This window comes from Mesoplodon mirus (assembly GCF_964341445.2).
Source record: "Mesoplodon mirus genome assembly, chromosome: 11".
NCBI classification, from domain to species: Eukaryota; Metazoa; Chordata; class Mammalia; order Artiodactyla; family Ziphiidae; genus Mesoplodon; species Mesoplodon mirus.
The window spans coordinates 68,341,543-68,359,676 of NC_138987.1; positions in this window are offsets into that span (position 1 = coordinate 68,341,543).

An 18,134-nucleotide genomic window follows, 5' to 3' on the forward strand; every position below is an offset into this window, starting at 1 on the left:
GATTTTGTTGTTTATCCATTCTATATGTAATAGTTTACATCTGCTAACCCCAAAGTCCCAATCCATCTCTCCCCCACCCCCTCCCCCTTGGCAACCACAAGTCTGTTCTCTATGTCTATGAGTCTATTTCTGTTTTCTAGATATGTTCATTTGTGTCATATTTTAGATTCCACATACAAGTGATATCCTATGGTATTTGTCTTTCTCTTGCTGACTTACTTCACTTAGTATGATAATCTCTAAGTCTTATGGGTGCTTTTAATATTGTCTTTTTTTTCCTCAGAATTCTTCAATTCCACTACATATTTTTTTCAAATCCTGCTTATACACTATTTTTCTTATATTTGTGCATTTATCTCTTCCATCAGTTCTGGAACATTCTCAGCCTTTATCTCTTCAGATGTTCCCTCTCTTCCATTTTCTCGTTCCTTTTTAACCTCGGATTCCAATTATACCTATATAAGTCTTTCTGACTCTCCATATTTCTTAATTACCTTTTTATAGTTTCTAATTCCTTGCCTCTTTATGCTGCATTATAGGTAATATCTTCAGCTTTATCTTTCTCTAATTCTTTCCTTAGTTGAGTCTTATCTGTTGGTAAACTCATTCACTTAGCTTAAAATGTCAATGATTATATATTTCAATTCTAGGAGTTCTTTTGCTCACTCTTCAAACATGGTTAGCAATATTTGGTGGTCTCCTGTTCTTAGCTTCTTTCAAAAAAATTCAGTCTTTTAAATTTTGTTTACTTGGTTATTTCATATTCTATATCTGATAATTCCAAAATCTGAGATTTTTAGGGTCTGAGTTTATTGCTTCAATAATCTCTTATAAGTGGCTTCTTTCCATTTTTGTTTGGTTAATTTTGGATTGTGCATTCATACTTTATAGAACTTAATCTTTGGGAGTTGTAGGATGCTTTCCTCCAGAGAGAATTTACATGTACTCAGTTGGAGCCATGTATGTACTTTCCCCAGTCCTGGATCAGCTGAGAGCTTCACGTTCATCTCCCTCATCTTCACATGGGACCATGATGAGTCTCCCAGCCCCAACTCAGGTGTTGACACTTTTGCTCCCGTGATCCCAGGCAGGCAACTCAGGAACTTACTGGAATTTACTTACTATCATGGTTCTGTACTCAGATTTCAGCTAGCTTTTATATTTCCCCCTCAGAGAAAGGTATAGTGAAGGAAGCTGAAGATTTGTCTTACTTTTTAGTAATCCCAGAATGCATTAAAATGATCTTTGTTGTAGTTTATCCAGGCTCTAATTGCATTTTGGCAGGAGGGAACTTTATTGTATAATCAAATCTGCCATACCACTAGAAGCAGAAGTCTCCTCCTACTTAGCTTTTTAACCAATTTCCCTGTCACCCCATTCTCCTCTGTGAGTAAGAATAATCCCATCTGGAGTACCTGGAGCTTTCAATTCCTGTGTCTTTTCTTTTAGGACAACTTTAATCAATATCTCCTTCTGAGGATCCTTAGGTTTGATTTACCTCCACTCTGCTGTGTCATTTAACTTTTCTCCATCTACTTTCAGTCTTCATATATTGTAGTTTGTGGTTGCATATGTCTTCTAGTTTAATCAAAGATGGAATCTCTGTTTTCCTGTTTCTTGTTCTTCTTTTCCTTTTAGGGTAATTTTTAAGATGAAGAAGAGATGGAAAGTTCATTATTCTGCCATCTTCAAGACTCTGCTTTAACTTAGAAGTCCCTCAAAATTGATTGCTTACATAGCTTGGAAGAATTATTGTAGCTTCCACATAGTTCATATTTCCAAAGAGTAGTATCTTCAACTTTGGGATCCTTTTCAATAAGAGGTGGATAGCTGGTCAAATAAGAGGAGATGCTTTGGGTTTCATAGATGAGGTTTTAGACATTTGGATCAGCAGTCAAAACCAGACACCTCTAAATGACCCATGGAGACAGCGCCTTCAGAAAGGAAGCCAGAGCAAACATCTGTCCTTCATGGAATTATCCTATAATTACTGTCTTCTCAACCTTTGGGGTTTTTTGTTTTGTTTTGTTTTAATCTCTAAAGAGACCTGTGGATAAAGACTTTTCACATTTGCCTTGAGTGAATATTGATGCCTTCTATAAGTTCCTATCTTTCCAGGATTTGTGCCATTTATCCTTGTCTCATCCTTGAATTTGACTTTGCTTCTTCATGTTAATGCTTCTCCCCATGCCCAAAAGATTGGATCCTTAGTGTTGTTTCATTTGCCTGTTCCTAAGTGCTGCTACTCTCAACAGTTATTTAAGAAATGTTTCCGGAACTTGAAAGAAAAAATTCTTAATTTCCTTTAAACATGATGTCCATCATTAAAAAGTTAAATTTTAAGGAGTATTCCCTGTTTTGGCTCCTCAGATCACCAGCCTAAGAAATGAGAAACTATACAAGCATTGTTATATTTATATAAGTATGGGAAACTTGGGCTTCCCACTAATAAAAATATTTTTGTAGATGTGACTTAATTTGAGTTCTTACAATTCTGAGGGATAATTGCCAGCTTTATTTGAGGTAGGTTAGGAGGAGTTTTATAGTGAAATATTTCAAAGTGGTGGTGAAAAAAAAATCCACCTAATTCAAAACAACAAAAATGTCAGCCATAAAGATGTACAACATTTTTAGGAAACCTAGTCCATCCTGAGCAAATGTTTTTATACCAAATAACAATCCTTCCATAATCACTGTTATTGAGAGACATCCCAGGGTTGCCAGATGGAAATATGTTAAATATGTTCTGAAATCCAATCTAACAGAATCCCAATGTTCGAGCTCATTCATAGGAAGGCATTCAAAGGCAATGCAATTTTCATAAAATATGTCTGTCTAGGTAATCATGAATGCTGAATATTGTCAGGGTTTCTCAGGAATTCTCAGGCTTGTGGCAAAGCTTTACAACTGGACTTTTAACCACCAAGAAAAAAAAAACAATAATAACTTGAAACTTAAAATAAACAGTGCTGGAACTCCCACCCCAAAAGGCAGCAATAGGAGTTTAGTGCTACTTGTAATATGACACAGGGATGTGAAAGGGAACACAAATACTAGGCTTGGGTCTGACTGCTGGGGTGTGGCAGACAAGTGTAGTATACAAAGCAAGCCTGGCTTTCCGGAAATGATCCACCCAGGTGATCCTCCAGTTCTCCCAGTAGTTATCTGCAGATATTTAAATTGCAGGAATGTAGAAATGGCTCAGTAATGAGCTCATCACTGCATGTGCTGCTGATGATTAGAAGGACTTAGTATTAGCTCTGGGTGTCTACCTCCTTGAAAGCATAAGAAGAAAAGAACCAGGTTGGGAGAAGGTCATACCTATGGGCACAGCTCTGTCTGCAAAGTCTCTCTGGCTTGGAGATCCCTGAAAGAGTGGACATAGGAAGAGGATTGGATCTGGGGTCTAATGGTTTCATGCAACAGACCTTTTTACATTTTGCTTCCAAACAGAGTCTCCTATAACAGAACAGGGACTATATCCCAACATAATTTTTTTGCCAAGTTGAATCTGTCGAAAAATGACTCAATGTTGAGGAGAGTGGGGTTTTCTGGCTTTTCCTCATGCATCTGAGTCTTTTTATTCTGATATGTTAATCCTTCAAGTCATTTGATCTGCCCCAGGCAATATAAACAACATTTACAGCAAGTCTTGCACTCTATCCGTCATGTGCAAACGGCCCGCTTTTCCTATTGCCACATGAAAGTGAAAGAGTCAAATGGGGCCATTCAGACTTTCCTGCTCAGAGACAATTCGACAGTGTCAGCTTCACCCTTTGGCGTCACCATTTCTCCAGGAGCTAGAACCTGATGGGGGAGGAATGGATGGTTGTTTCAGCATTTCCCACACAGCAACAAGGAGCAGATTTGGGGTCATGCTTGAGCCTAGTGGGAGCTACAGTAATGGTAAAATCCCTGATTCTGTATGTTAACAGAGAACTTGTGGCTGAGGGAGGGGGTACTTTGAGCCAAAACTTCACTCTCCATTGTACTTGGTGTGAAATTGTCCTTAAAAACCTTTATTCCACAAATATGTCTTAAATATTTCCTTGGTGCAAGGTCATTTCCACTCTGTGTATGTATAACATGTTTTAATCCTAATCGTCAGTGTGGACCATCAGCTTGCATCAGTTGCCCAAAAGGGCTTTCAATTTTAGGAAAGTGGAGAGGGACTCACCAAAAACACCCAAAGGCAGACAGTGCACCAGAGGGTGTGGGGAGATCTGTAGTGAAGGTCTTTGTGTGTTGTCACATTGCGTAACGAGCCAAAGTGGAGAACGGGAAGAGAAGTTGTTTGTAATTCCTCACCAAAACCCAACACCACAAGAAGCCAAGGTATCAGGTCCTTTCTCAGTCGCTATCTTAAAAATTAGATGCCAGTAGCACAGGGAGATCAGCTTGGTGCTTTGTGACCACCTAGAGGGGTGGGATAGGGAGGGTGGGAGGGAGACACAAGAGGGAGGAGATACGGGGATATATGTATACGTATAGCTGATTCACTTTGTTATACAGCAGAAACTAACACACCATTGTGGAGCAATTATACTCCAGTAAAGGTGTTGAAAAAAAAAATTAGATGCCAGAACTTTCCTGTGTTGCGGGTGGCAGTGTGAGTCGGTATGGCCACCTTGGGAAACTGTTTAGCAGTATCTACAAGAGCTGAACGCATGCATACCCTATGGCCCAGCTATTGTACTCTCAGTTATACCCCCAGCAGAAGGGTTCACCAAAAGCCTAGCATGTTCCTAGCAGCAGGAGTGGAATGATTTAAAAAAAGAGAAACTGAAGCATATTCATCCACTGAAACATTAGACAGTACTGAGCATGAAGAAACTGTAACTGCACACGGCCGCACACATGAACCTTAAAAATACAGTATTCAGAGAAACAAACCAGACACCAGCGTTCATACTACACAATGCCATTTATATAAAGTTCAGAAACGGGAATCTCTGTGCTAGAAATCACGTAAGAGGTTCCCTTTGGCAGGGGAGTATGGCGATGGTTAGTGAGCAGATGGGTGGGGTCACAAGGGACCTTGTGTCGGTGCAGATAATGTTCTGTTTCTCGATTACATGCTGCATGCATGGTTGTGCCCAGTCTGTGAAAATTCTTTGAACCAGGCACTTGTGAATCGTTAGCTTTTCTATATGTGTGTGTTACACGTCAATAAAAAGCTTACTCTCAAATATAGGTGCCCCTCCCCCCATTTTTTAAAATCAGAGAAATTAATTTTCTCCAGTTACCAAATGCAATTCAGAAATCAGCAGTTTCTTTTCTGGCTCCATGAGTTCCAATCCACTCTTCATCATTCCCACCCCAGATCCCGTGCTATACATCTTAGATTTTTCCGGCAAGTGTGCGCGTGAAGGCACATACATTTGCACGTGTGCATGGACACACCTTCCCTTTTGCTTTCTCTTCCAAATGTGAGTTTAGGTCTGTGTAATATACATTTCTGGTGCATAAGGCACTCTGCTGGGGACTTAAACCCTATCCTATGAGGCTGTCATAATTGTCTCCACAGATGAAGAAACTGAGGTCCAGAGAGATTATGTAACTTGCCCCAAGTCACAGAGCTAACCAGGTCTCACTGATTCCAGACCCCTTGCTCTTTCCTCTATACTAAAGCCTCTTTCTCCTTAAGCAAAAAGATAGCAACTTGAGAACTATTGACACATCACATTAAGGGAGAAATTATGTAGCCCATCTGCCTCTGTTTACAGATGAGAAAACAGAGGGAAAATGACTGGTCCAAGGTCCCATGCTGGTGGCCACCATTTCATATATTAACTATTCACTGTAGGAAACATGAAGGAAAAAAATACACAAGTAAGAACAAAGTTTAAAGAACTGCAGAAGAATAGACCCAGCATGTTGCTTTGGTACTACTCATTACAGTTTTACAATCTAACCCGAATTTCTTCTGTTTAGCCTTGAGGATGAACCACAACTAAGCTTTTTTTAAATTTTAATTTAATTTAATTTTCATTTAAATATAGTTGATTTACAGTGCTGTGTTAGTATCAGATGTACAGCAAAGTGATTCAGTTAATATATATATATTCTTTTTCAGATTCTTTTCCCTTATAGGTTATTACAAAATATTGAGTATAGTTCCCTGTGCTATACAGTAGGTCCTTGTTGGTTATCTATTTTACATATAGTAATGCATATATGTTAATCCTAAACTCCTAATTTATCCCTCCCCCCTTTCCCCTTTGGTAACCATAAGTTTGTTTTCTATGTGGGTCTATTTGCGTTTTCTATATAAGTTCATTTGTATCATTTTTTTTTTTAGATTCCACATATAAATGATGTCATATGATATTTGTCGCTCTCTGGCTTACTTCACTTAGTATGATAATCTCCAGGTCCACCCATGTTGCCGCAAATGGCATTATTTCATTCTTTTTTATGGCTGAGTATTGTGTTTATGTATACATTGTATATATGTACCACATCTTCTTTATCTATTCATCTGTCAATGGACATTTAGGTTGCTTCCATGCCTTGGCTATTGTGAATAGTGCTGCTGTGAACACTGGGGTGCATGTATCTTTTTGAACTGAACTTTTCTTATACCCAAGTGAGATGGTTCTGCTTTGGGATTTAGAAAATCCCTCACATGTCACAAATAACTATGCCCTTTGATCTCTTGGAAGTGCTTTGATATATAGAAAGAGATAGGGAAAGATTGATAGACATAGATAGATACAGATATATAATTCCGCCACAAGAAAGAAGAAAATCCTGCCATTGTGGCAACATGGATGTTCCTTAAGAAGTTATGCCAAATGAGATGTTAGAGAAAGAAAACGACTCATCTCCTCCTCTGCCCCCTCCTTTCTCTTTCTCTTCTTCTTGTACTCCATTTCTTCCTCCCCTCCCCCTTTCCCTCCCCCTCCTCCTTCATTTTAGTGAGGAAAGACTTCTCTTGGTAACCGTAATACTGTATCATTCACTTTTCTCACCTCCCTCTTCATCAACGCTGATTTTGCTCAAACCTGAAGTGTCACAAATTTTTTTGAATCCAACTTTCTGCCAGAATTCTTTAAACAGATCAACCCCTTTCATTCTCTAACATCTTAAAACTCATTTGCACAAAAGAGAATTAGAAGGTCTTAGAGTATAGTTGTCTGGTGGTTCCTCACAACCAACAAAGATTGTTATTCCAGTTGGTAACATTTTAAGTCCAGTAACAATGGAAGTTCTCCCTTTCATATAAATATCATAGGGATAAATAAAGAATATGGAAGTACTATTATTGCCATTTCTACTGGATTTTTAGATAAGATCTTATTTCAGTATTTTACTCTTTTTTTTTTTTTTTTTTTTTTTGGCGGTACGCAGGCCTCTCACTGATGTGGCCTCTCCTGTTGCGGAGCACAGGCTCCAGACGCGCAGGCTCAGTGGCCATGGCTCACGGGCCTAGCTGCTCCATGGCATGTGGGATCTTCCTGGACCAGGGCACAAACCCGTGTCCCCTGCATCGGCAGGCGGACTCTCAACCACTGCACCACCAGGGAAGCCCAGTATTTTACTCTTAATTAATTTTCTATGTACTTGACTTGCACAGCAGGTGGAGAGGAACTGGGTTTCCTACACAGCATTAAGACAAGCTACCTCTCATTTGTTGCCATCTTACTGACCCCACACTTCCACAAATTACTCTGTGTTGGGCAAGATGGTTGCCAAGATAGGCAGTCTAGACTATAATTAAAACTAAGATCTTTTTTCACTCTATAAATTTAACAGTTTATTTCTTGAAGCCATCCTGTTTCTCCTTATTATGGCTCTAGAAAAAATAAACCACAAGTGACACATTTTTCATTGTGGGTTCCTTAGACACTGTGGCCATCCTCAGTTGGGGTGTTAGGGTTTACAGTGGCTCCAGATCCAGGTTGTGTGATGGTGGTAGGTATCAGAAAGTCTTCCTGGCCATAACCCCAGTTGAGGATAATAAAAATTTATTTGACCAGAAGTGAAATGTCTTAGAAATTGCCAGGACCAAACTACCAGAGTTCCCAGGGCAGCTGCATGACATCCATCAGGCCCGTTCTTATTTATAATTCATTGGAATAATCTAGAATTTCAAAAGCACTGGGTGCTTTCTCAACAGCTTAACTCCACCGTGCATTAGAAGTAACCTATGATGGGTTCCATAATGAAGACTTTAAAGTGCCCCTAAGGAAGTGTGGAGTCTAGCAAGGTCAGGGTTGCAAAATCCTCCAGAGTGTTTTAGTTACATTTTTGAGCACTTACCACAGACATGTAGTTAGACATATAGATAATGTTTCTCTCATGGGTTTGCAAATCTCTATTGTTCACTGTTGTATTATGAAGCCAGAGTCCTTAGAAGATATTTAGAGAATAAAAGGTCTGGAGCTGGCCCACGATGTAATCTTCCTTCCAGTTCTGCCCTTAAGATCGCTTAGTAATTGTAGCCTGTAACTCCTTTTCCTTTGGAAAATGATCACATTTTGTTGTCTTGGGAGGAGTGGCAAAGATTCTGTCACATGCTTATTTAACAGAACCTGAAGGCCCAGAGATTCTGAGGCTGTGTGAGTTTTAATTTTGCAGAGCATGTCTTGTAACTTAAGACACTTGACTCTCTGCAAGTCTGGGTATGGCCCCCTCTCCTTCTTTGGAATAATAATAATAGTAATAGTGATAACCACAGTGAAAGTTAATGATGCTTGTGTCTATATACTAGACCCTGGGTTAAGTGCATCATATGCATTATATTATTTATTCCTTCCAGCCACCTCATGAAATCCATGTAATTCTTATCTCCATTTTACAGACGAGGACACTGAGGTGCAGAAAGGCTCAATAGCTTGTTCAAGATCTTCCAGCTAGAGAGAGATGGAAGAGAGAATGGACACAACTAGCCTGCCTCCAGAACCCATGTTCTTAGTCTTTACGCTCTCCTGGGGCAAATACATTAGATCATCTCTCACAAAGCAATTGAAGAGATGAAGAAATACTCCAAGGTAGATTTTGTTGCCTTTTGAGTCCTTAATTATTCTTTCAGACTTTCCGTTGGCATAGCTCTCTGCTCATAAGAAGATGTTTCATTGACTGAAATGTGACTCCAGAAGTCTTATGAATGCAGCCAGCACACAGTGGGCAAGAAGGAGTTAAAGCGCTGACAGTCCTTCCTTTGCGGGTCTAGCCAGCAGCAGTTCATCACAAAGACAGGGCTTTGATCCTGACAGCTCTCCTTTCACTCAGGGGGAGCAGGGAGGGTTTGACATGGGGAAGCCAGAAAGACTATAGAGAAAAGGGTCTTGTTGGTTTCCTGGGTGGATTGCCTCCTTCTTGGCATGCCTCCAGGAAGTGAGTATTTTCCTGCCCTGAAACTTCAGGGAAATAAATCTCTCCCCTGTAGAGCAGACCTGAGAGAGGCCCCAGGGCAGCACATGAGATCCATCAGGTCCAGTGACTTGGCGGTCAGGGTGGTCAGCGTGTGACCTGGCAGGTTGCAGCCCCTGGCCAAGGCGGGAGGGTGGGGGGTTGTCAACATGACCCAGGGAAGAGAACGGTGATGCCAGTGAAGTCTTTGACTCCAGGGGCCAGCAGCCAGAGCAGGCACCCATAGAGAAATAGGTGTCCTGAGACTGATCCTCTGGGGGAGGAAGCCTAGGAGAAAGGGTAATTTTGAATGCATTTATAGAGGGCAGTCCGAGAGGCAAGCTTGAGGGAGACTGAGCTCAGCACTCCAGAGACCAAAGCAAACTTGAGAGAGGAACAGGAAGTGTCATGGATACAAGCTCATGAGAAATAGCTCCAGCATTAAGAGTAAGAGCAGGAAAAGAGAGAATTGGGGGGTTGGGGGTGGGAGGAGTGGGGTCCCCACTGTGGACATGTGGTTTCTTGCAGACCAGGATCCTTTGACGCTCATTCTTGTAACTGTGTCCTGGTTTCTTTCTGTAGAATTTACCCCATGAAATTTGAACAAGTTAATTCACTTTCCAGCTCTAGTCAAGGCAGGTTTGTCACAGTAACTGGTGCAGGGATGGATGAGGATGCACCAGGGCCAGTGAGAAAGTGAGACTTTTGTTGGAACTTGAGGAAGGCATTCTCATTGGATTTGAAGTTAGGAAGAAGTAGATACTGAATAGATTGCATTTATATTGGGACTGTGGTGGAGGAAAGACTCTAAGTTTGATTATGGTTATAACATTTACCCTCCTCCCCAACCCGCTTCCATGAGAGGAGTATACGCCTTCAGAGCAGTGATGTCAGGCTTGGCCAGATGACTTGCCTTATGGTGGGCAGCCCTTAAATTTGGACTCAGCCACGTGACTTGCTTTGGCCAATGAAATGTTAGTAGATGTAACACAAGCAGAGGCTTGAAATGTGCTTGTGCAGTTGTGCTGGCTCTTTGTGCGTCTACCGTGGCCATGAGAAGAATCTCCCAGGGTAGCTGCTGCCCCCTCAGCCCAGACTCAAGATGAACCCCAGCCTGCATTGAGGAGCCAAGCTTAGCTGGACCCCATGTGAAGCAGAGCCACCAGAATCTAATTCAACGGACATGCAAAGGGGTGACCCACAGATGTGCGAGATGGAAATGCTCATTGTTGAACGCTTCTGATATTTTGTGGTTGCTGGTTCAGCAGCTTCATTGTGATAACAGCTAACCGATACAGCACTTTCAGAGAGAGGCCAACATGGCAGTGACAGGGCTAAGAGATAGAGTGAGAGAAAGACAATGGGTCCTGGTGACATCATTTGAACCCTTGATCAAGCTGTTCCTAGATTCAGATGACTTCTTAAACTTTCCCATTCTGTGAGCCAATAGAACCCATTTAGCTTAAGCCATCTCAGATCAGACTTTTGTCATTGGAATAGGGTCCTGATTGGACTAGATATAGACTAAATGTTAAGAGGACCTATATGCCCTTACAATACAAACACACACAATATATACACATATTATAGAGATATCTGTTTATATAAAGAAGCAAAAAGCAGATAAAAAAATTAGAAATCAAACAACAGGAAGAGGAGGGGCTTATATTTAGTTCCTTGGGACACAGATTCTGGAATGGAGATTTATGTGCAGGGGAGTGTTTGTAGGACCAATACCTGTGAGGAAGTAAGAGAAGCAGAATAGGGCAAAGGAAGACGTTGAATTGCAATGCATCTTGCAACAGAGACCTCCGGGGGTTCCATGGGGAGACCTGGAGCTGGGCTGGCCCCTCAGACTTGTCCCGTGGAGGCAAGGGAGCCAGATCTTTGTATCCACCCCATTGACCAGGCATTAGATATGCGCTGGCCTCAGAGATGCACTGTAACCTTGGGTGAGGCAGCTCCCTTTAGATGAATGCAAGTCCTGGAGAGAGACTCAGCTATGAGCTCTCAGTAGCCAACACTCCTGGAAGCTGGGGGATTGAGAGGCTTGGTCCTAAAGGGGATGGGTGGTAGTCCAGGTAGGGCAGCATAGTATCCATTACAAAGGCCACAGTCTGATGCAGGGATTGGGATGGTTTCTGGCTAAAATTATCTAACAGGTGAGTGCAGAGTATTACCCAGAAGTCATTATTTGATCTAATTTTGCTTTACATTATCAACAAGTCAGTCAGCCAAGAAGTGTTTATTTAATACAGAGAGGGTACAAAAGGCCCAGTGTGTGTGTGTGTGTGTGTGTGTGTGTGTGTGTGTTTGTGTGTGTGTGTAGAGAGAGGGAAATATATATACATATAGGCACTCATATATATATATATATTCAGAGAGAAAGAAGAGTGACAAAAGCAGTCCTATTCTAGTAGAGTCAGAGGGAATTTGTCAAGAAAAGCCATGTCATAATGTCAATGTTTCACTTCTTACAAAATGATGGGAGACTAGAAGGACTGGCTGGTCTTCAACGTACAGGTTCTCACAGTGATGATGTCTGTGAGTAAAACTTTCATAGTACCAAGTATCCCACAGGCCTAGAGGTGTGGGCATTCAGTTCTTTCTAGGGAATCAAGTGTGCCTTGCAAAGGTAGAGGAGCTCTCTTGCTCCCAGAGCAGGTCTGGTGCTCACCATATTGGGAAACGAGCGCCAATTTCCTCCCTTAAGCATCCTTATCTTCCCTTGGGATATACTTGTTTCCTCTCTTCCATCTTTCTCAATGGTTTACAGAGCCTCCTGCCTGCCAGCTTAGAATGCAAAGGGGGAGCCCCTTTACCTATAGCTCCTCTCGCTGAAAAATTCTGCTTCTTGACTTTTCAGCACCCTTATGTGGAAATGTGTTACTCACAATGCTTAAAATATTTAGGGTGGAAGGGACGGAAGCAGGGAAAGTAATAATATTGGCAACACATCATAAATCCTTAGAGACAAGGATGCTGAAAGTGGCAGAATTAAGGACTTTGGAAAGCACATGGGGTCAGCTGTGAAGAGGGCACTATTGTGAAACACTTGAGGGACTGTTTTCTTAACCTGGTGTGCAGTATGGTACAGAGAGCATTCAGGAGTTACACCATTAGAGCACTGATTTCACATGAGTTTAGTATTTCATATTAATAATTTTGACATTTCCAGACGTTGGCTAATATTGGTCCCTATTCTGTAACAGCCTATTTCCCTCTTCTCCACATGAAAGGCAAAGCTGTTGAGTGTTCCATCCCTGTTGGGTCTGGATTTTTACCAGTTGTTTGTTTTAAGTGAAGTATGATTCTAAGGTATGAAGGAGAACTATAACTTTCTTTCTAGCTGGTCCTTTTTTGGGATGGGGGAGCTAGGAGTTTGAGAGAGACAAGATATACTGTGAACGGAGGAAGTATTTTAAGACTCAGAATGAAGAAACTGATTAGATTTATAAATGTAGGATTTGAGATTGTTTTCTCTTCATCAGAACATGAAATGACACCTATAATTTGGATTTTAGTACTCACAATTTAAACTTTTTTTTTGCGGTACGCGGGCCTCTCACTGTTGTGGCCTCTCCCGTTGCGGAGCACAGGCTCCAGACGCACAGGCTCAGCGGCCATGGCTCATGGGCCCAGCTGCTCCGCGGCATGTGGGATCTTCCCGGAGCGGGGCACGAACCCGTGTCCCCTGCATCAGCAGGCGGACTCTCAACCACTGCGCCACCAGGGAAGACCTAGACTATTTAAAAAATATTTTTCTGTTATCTTGGACTTCATATAGAACAATTATTCACATTATACATTATGCTCTGCTAACAGCTCTATTAAAAATGGTATCCCACCAGGACAAAAAATAAAAAGGACCACTTTCCCCAAGAAGGACATTAATTTATATTTTGCTTCAATACTGATCGATTTGGCAAGGTTGTAAAAGCATAAAAGCTGTGGTAAGATAAGCTTTATTCTGAATTATCAACAATTATTATGAAAACTGTGTGTTTCATGAGATATTTAATAAAACTCAACATCTTTCCTGGTAAGAAATCTTAACAAACTTAGGATAGAAAATTTCTTTCTCTCTTTTTAAAAACCCCGTATAGAATTTCTACTATAAAACTACAACAAATAGTATGTTTGCTGGTGAAATACTAAAGCAGACCCCTAAATGCAAAGGTAAGGCAATGATGCCAGCTATCGCTGCAAGTACGCAACATAGTGGTGAAGGTCCTAGCAATTGCAATAAGATAAGAAAAAGAAATGTCTAAAGATTGGAAATAAAGAGAACACTATCTAGAATATCTGAGAAGCTCAAGTGAAAAACCATTAGAAGTAACAAAATAGTCCAGCAAGGTAGTCAAATATAAATGATCTGGTGTATAGTGATGCTCGATTAGAAAATGTGAAGGAAAGAAAGACCCTATTCACAAAAGCAACAAAAATTGCAAAGTACACAGGAACAAATCTAACAATAAATGGGTAAGACCTACGTGAAGAAACTTATAATACTTTACTAAAGGACCTACTAGAAACCTGAAATAAATTGAGAGTCATATTATATTCTTCAATGGGAAGATTCAATATTAAAAGGTGTTAATTCTCCCCAGATTAACTTGTTAATTCAGTGAAATTCCAGTCAAAACAAAGAGCAGTTCTGGCTTTCCCTGGCAGAGGGAAAAATGCTTTGGCTTATAAAGGCAGCACTTGAGCCCACAAAGCTTTTGTGGGTAGTGGCAGAAGTGCCACTTCAAAGGAGCACACTTCAGCTGTAGTTCCACAGGGATGACAATGCACGTCTTAGTCATTCACTGCAGCAAACTCCGCTGGCAACCAGTTATGCCATGAGGCAGTAAGATACCTTCAGCACCTCTAGAGCCCAAATAGTCTCCTCTGCTGATTAAACCAAATTTCACTGGAGCAATTAGGATCAGAACCAACCCTCAGTTCTTATATTTATCACAAGAGAGAAAAGGATCTCGAGGAGGAAAAAAAAAGGTGCTCTCTAGATAGCAAGACAGGACATTTTATTTGAAAAAAATTTAAATATATGACTTTATTTTGTTTCCCAAGCTGATAAAGTGGAAAAAATCAATTCTGTAATTATAAACATAAGGATAATTAATGAATTTACTAAATTCCTTTTTTCCTCCAGACATTAGCCTGTATATTTAGAAACAACATATGAATTTGTACCTGTTCTTTGTTCTTAATTAGATCATGAGATCTTTGAGAGCATGCACTATGTGTCTTTCTTTTGGAAATATTGATAGATGCTATGTGAATTTTTAAAATCTAAAATGTTAAAAAATAGAAAATCCAAAGGATGGTTCAAGAGTATTGATGGAATCAGTTACTATATTTATTCATCCTCTTACAATTGTTTCTGGAAAGTCCAGGAGAATAGAGTAGATGCCAGGAAATTAGAAAAATACAGCTATGGTGGAAATCTTCAAAAGAATTAAGTTGAGCCGTCCTTTCAAATTACTCTCCCTCACTGTCAGTTTGGAAGATTTGGGAATAATTGTATAAAGCTGAAATATAAAAAGAGTGAGACACAAAAAAAGTTTAACAAAGCAATCTGAACTTGAGTATGTGCCTATAATAAAGGGATAAGGAGACTGGTCCACAGATGGTCATTGTAGTTTGTTTAAGCATATTGCCTGCCAGGACCCCACACAACTTCATTTATCAAATTCCTTAAGCTTGAAAGAACAATTGTGATGACTTCACGTTGCCCTAGCCCTGAACACAGTGAAAAAGATCAAGGGGGGAAAGGTTGGGCTATATATATCCAGAAGCAGCAATGCCAGACAATTTGATATCATTTGAGTGATCAGGAGAGAGAAAGACCAGAAGACTCTGCAGTCTAGAAAAAGCTCCTGTACATTTGGGAGTTTGGGAGACAACAAAAACACCAGCAACAATCTAAGAAGTGAGGCTGACAGGAAGTGAGAAAATGAAACAAGTGCCAAGAAAAAAATTCAGACCAACTCATCAGGGAAAATAGATTCGGGTATTCAGAGTCAAGAGTAATCCAGAAAACCACAGTGACATATGTGATATCATGAAAATAGTGACAGCAAATTAGATAGATAATCAGTGTGTCTCTTCCTTGAGCTGCCTGTCTCATGTATGCCTTGGAGTGCCGTCATTCAGAGGGAAATCTGGGGTCATGTAATTTCAGGGTCACGCCTGCCATTCTCCCACTCTCTTCTGGCAATCAGATCCAGACTCTTGGGTTCATTTTGGCCCAGGCTTTAGCCCTCTCCTTCTCTTGAGAAACCTTGGAAGATGTGGCGCCCCCTTGTCCTGCAGTGAGGGGATAGTGGTTTCTGGAATGGGACGGGGATGTTTGCAAGTGTCCTGGAACTTTTCTTCCTGCTTCCCTGCTCCTGACCACCAGAAGAGAAATTTGAAAAAGTGGAACCATCTTTTCAATAATCTCCTTTCAGAAATCACATTCGCGGCTGGGTTTGCCATTCATTTTTGTACCACGAACTTTATGAAGTGGAAATGGCTGAACTCATCTGGCAGGGCTCTCCACTGCAGACGGCCAGTTCCCAGATCCCCGAGGTGTGAGGGCTGGGTTCTCCCCAGCACGTTCTTTTCAATAAACATTCCCACACTTGGCCCTTTACTCTAGCCGCCCCGTCCCTGCCCTCCCAGCGCCTGGAGCTTTCCACCTTGGCTCTGGGTCTGCTGAGCCTGGGCTCAGCCTTCCAATTCCAGGTTGACCTTGGCTGAGCGCTCCACATGGTCATTCTTCTTGTAAAAGGAGAAAATCTCAGGCACAGATTTCTGCACTTGGCCGCTCTGCAAAACGTTTTAGTACTCAAGGCAAATGCAACCTCCGGCTGACACTGAACGAAAGCAAGAGCACTTGCTTACCAGAAGTCTGTGTTTACTGAATTGGATTTGGCCTTTGGCAACCCTCCTGCTGAGTCCATGGTGAGAAGAGCCTGGAGCTGGGCCAGGTCTCAGGTCTATCCCCGGCTTGTTTAGCACCTGCACGTACATAGGGCTCTCTCTCTCTGACATTCTCAGTACACACGTCGCCTCCCACCCTGGAGGACAAACCCTCCCAGGGCGTTCTTTACCATCATTGCACCCCTATGCATTTTGCAAAAGACTACTGTATACATTTTCCTCATCTGCAAAATGGACACGATGATAATACCTACTACCTAGTATGGTTGTGAAAATTAAATAAGTGTTTAGCTCAGTGTGGGGCTATTTGAAAATTATTATAATTGATTCAGCCTAATTTGATAACTGATAAAGAAATAGAGTATGAGAGCAAATTAAAGAAGTAGTCAAGATGGGGATCTTTGGATCTCCGGTTTCTTCCTTGTTTTTTGTCCCATGGCAAAATCCTCCCATAATCCACAGGGTAGCAGGTTTCGCCTTCCTGTCAGAGAGAGCTGGGCTGAGGCCTTGGGTAAACCTCCAGTCCTTGGCATCGGACAGACCTGTGATTAAAGAGAGCTCTGTAATTTCTAGCTGGGTGACCTTAAAAATCTTTGAGCCTCAGTTTCCTCATTGGTAAAATGGGAACCATAGTTCTGACCATGTAAGGGAGTTGGGAGGATGGAAGAAAGGCAGACCCTCAGCAGAGGAGATGTGGAGGGGTCCCAGGAGATGTCTACATGGGCTCTCCTGAGTTGCCTGATCTTGATTATTTGTCAAGGTCCAGTTTCTGGATTTCAGCCTTGTGAGGTTCAGAATCTGAAAATGGATGCAGATCCACAGAGGGCAGGTGAAGATGGAGAGTTCCTTCCATCTTCTCTAAGGGCAACACATGGAGAAGGACAGAGATGCTACAGCGATCTGCTCAGTGGCATGGCTGTGGGGTTTTCCATCTAGGAATGGGTGGGATGAAGGGTGTTTAGAAATGACCTGGGTGTTAACCCTCCCTCTGTGGGGGAAATCATGAGTTTTCTTCATGGTAGCAGAATTCAGATACAGACCTTAAAAATAATTAAGGTACAAAAAATATAAAGCCAAAGCTGTTTATTTTTTACAGAGGGGGTTAAATGACTTGCCCCTGTTTTTTTGGCAGGTTAGTGGTTGAGGGAAACAAGCGATCAAGCCCTGTCTGGTCATGAATAAGGAGACTTTTTTCTCTCTTTTGAGAAATCTTTATCTTCTAATCATTTATTTTATTAAAGATTAAAACACATTTATAATTGGAAAAAATAAATGTGCTAATCATAGGAAAGTTTTAAAATGCAAAAGAATATAAAGATGAAAAAATAGATCTCATACCCTAGAGATAATCACTATTAACATTTTTATGTATTTCTTTCCAGTCTTTATGTGTATATATTTACATAATTGGGATCATGTTAATTTCATAGCTTTATATACTTTATCAATACTTTCTGAGCATTTCTTCATGCTATTAAACATTTTTCCACGTACTGATTAATATCCCACTGTTTGGATATACCAAGACTTGCTTGATCATGCCCCTCACTGATAAATTTTTAGTTTGCATCCAGGTTTTCTCCTCTGCAAATCATGCTCTGTTAGTCTTCTTTTATAGCAACCTTTGGGCATTTCTGATTATTTGCTTAGTACAAATTCCTAGAAGCATAATTGCGGCTGTGCTAGGTTCTTCTGTAAAAGGCATTCTTCCTTCCAGTCTTGTTTTCCCAAAACTTGGTAGATTGGCCCTATTCTCCATGTGATTGTTACTATAATCAACAGATAGAAAATATGGTATCTCACAGATTTCTGGGCTTTCTTTGTTTTCAAGAGTACACACTGTTTCA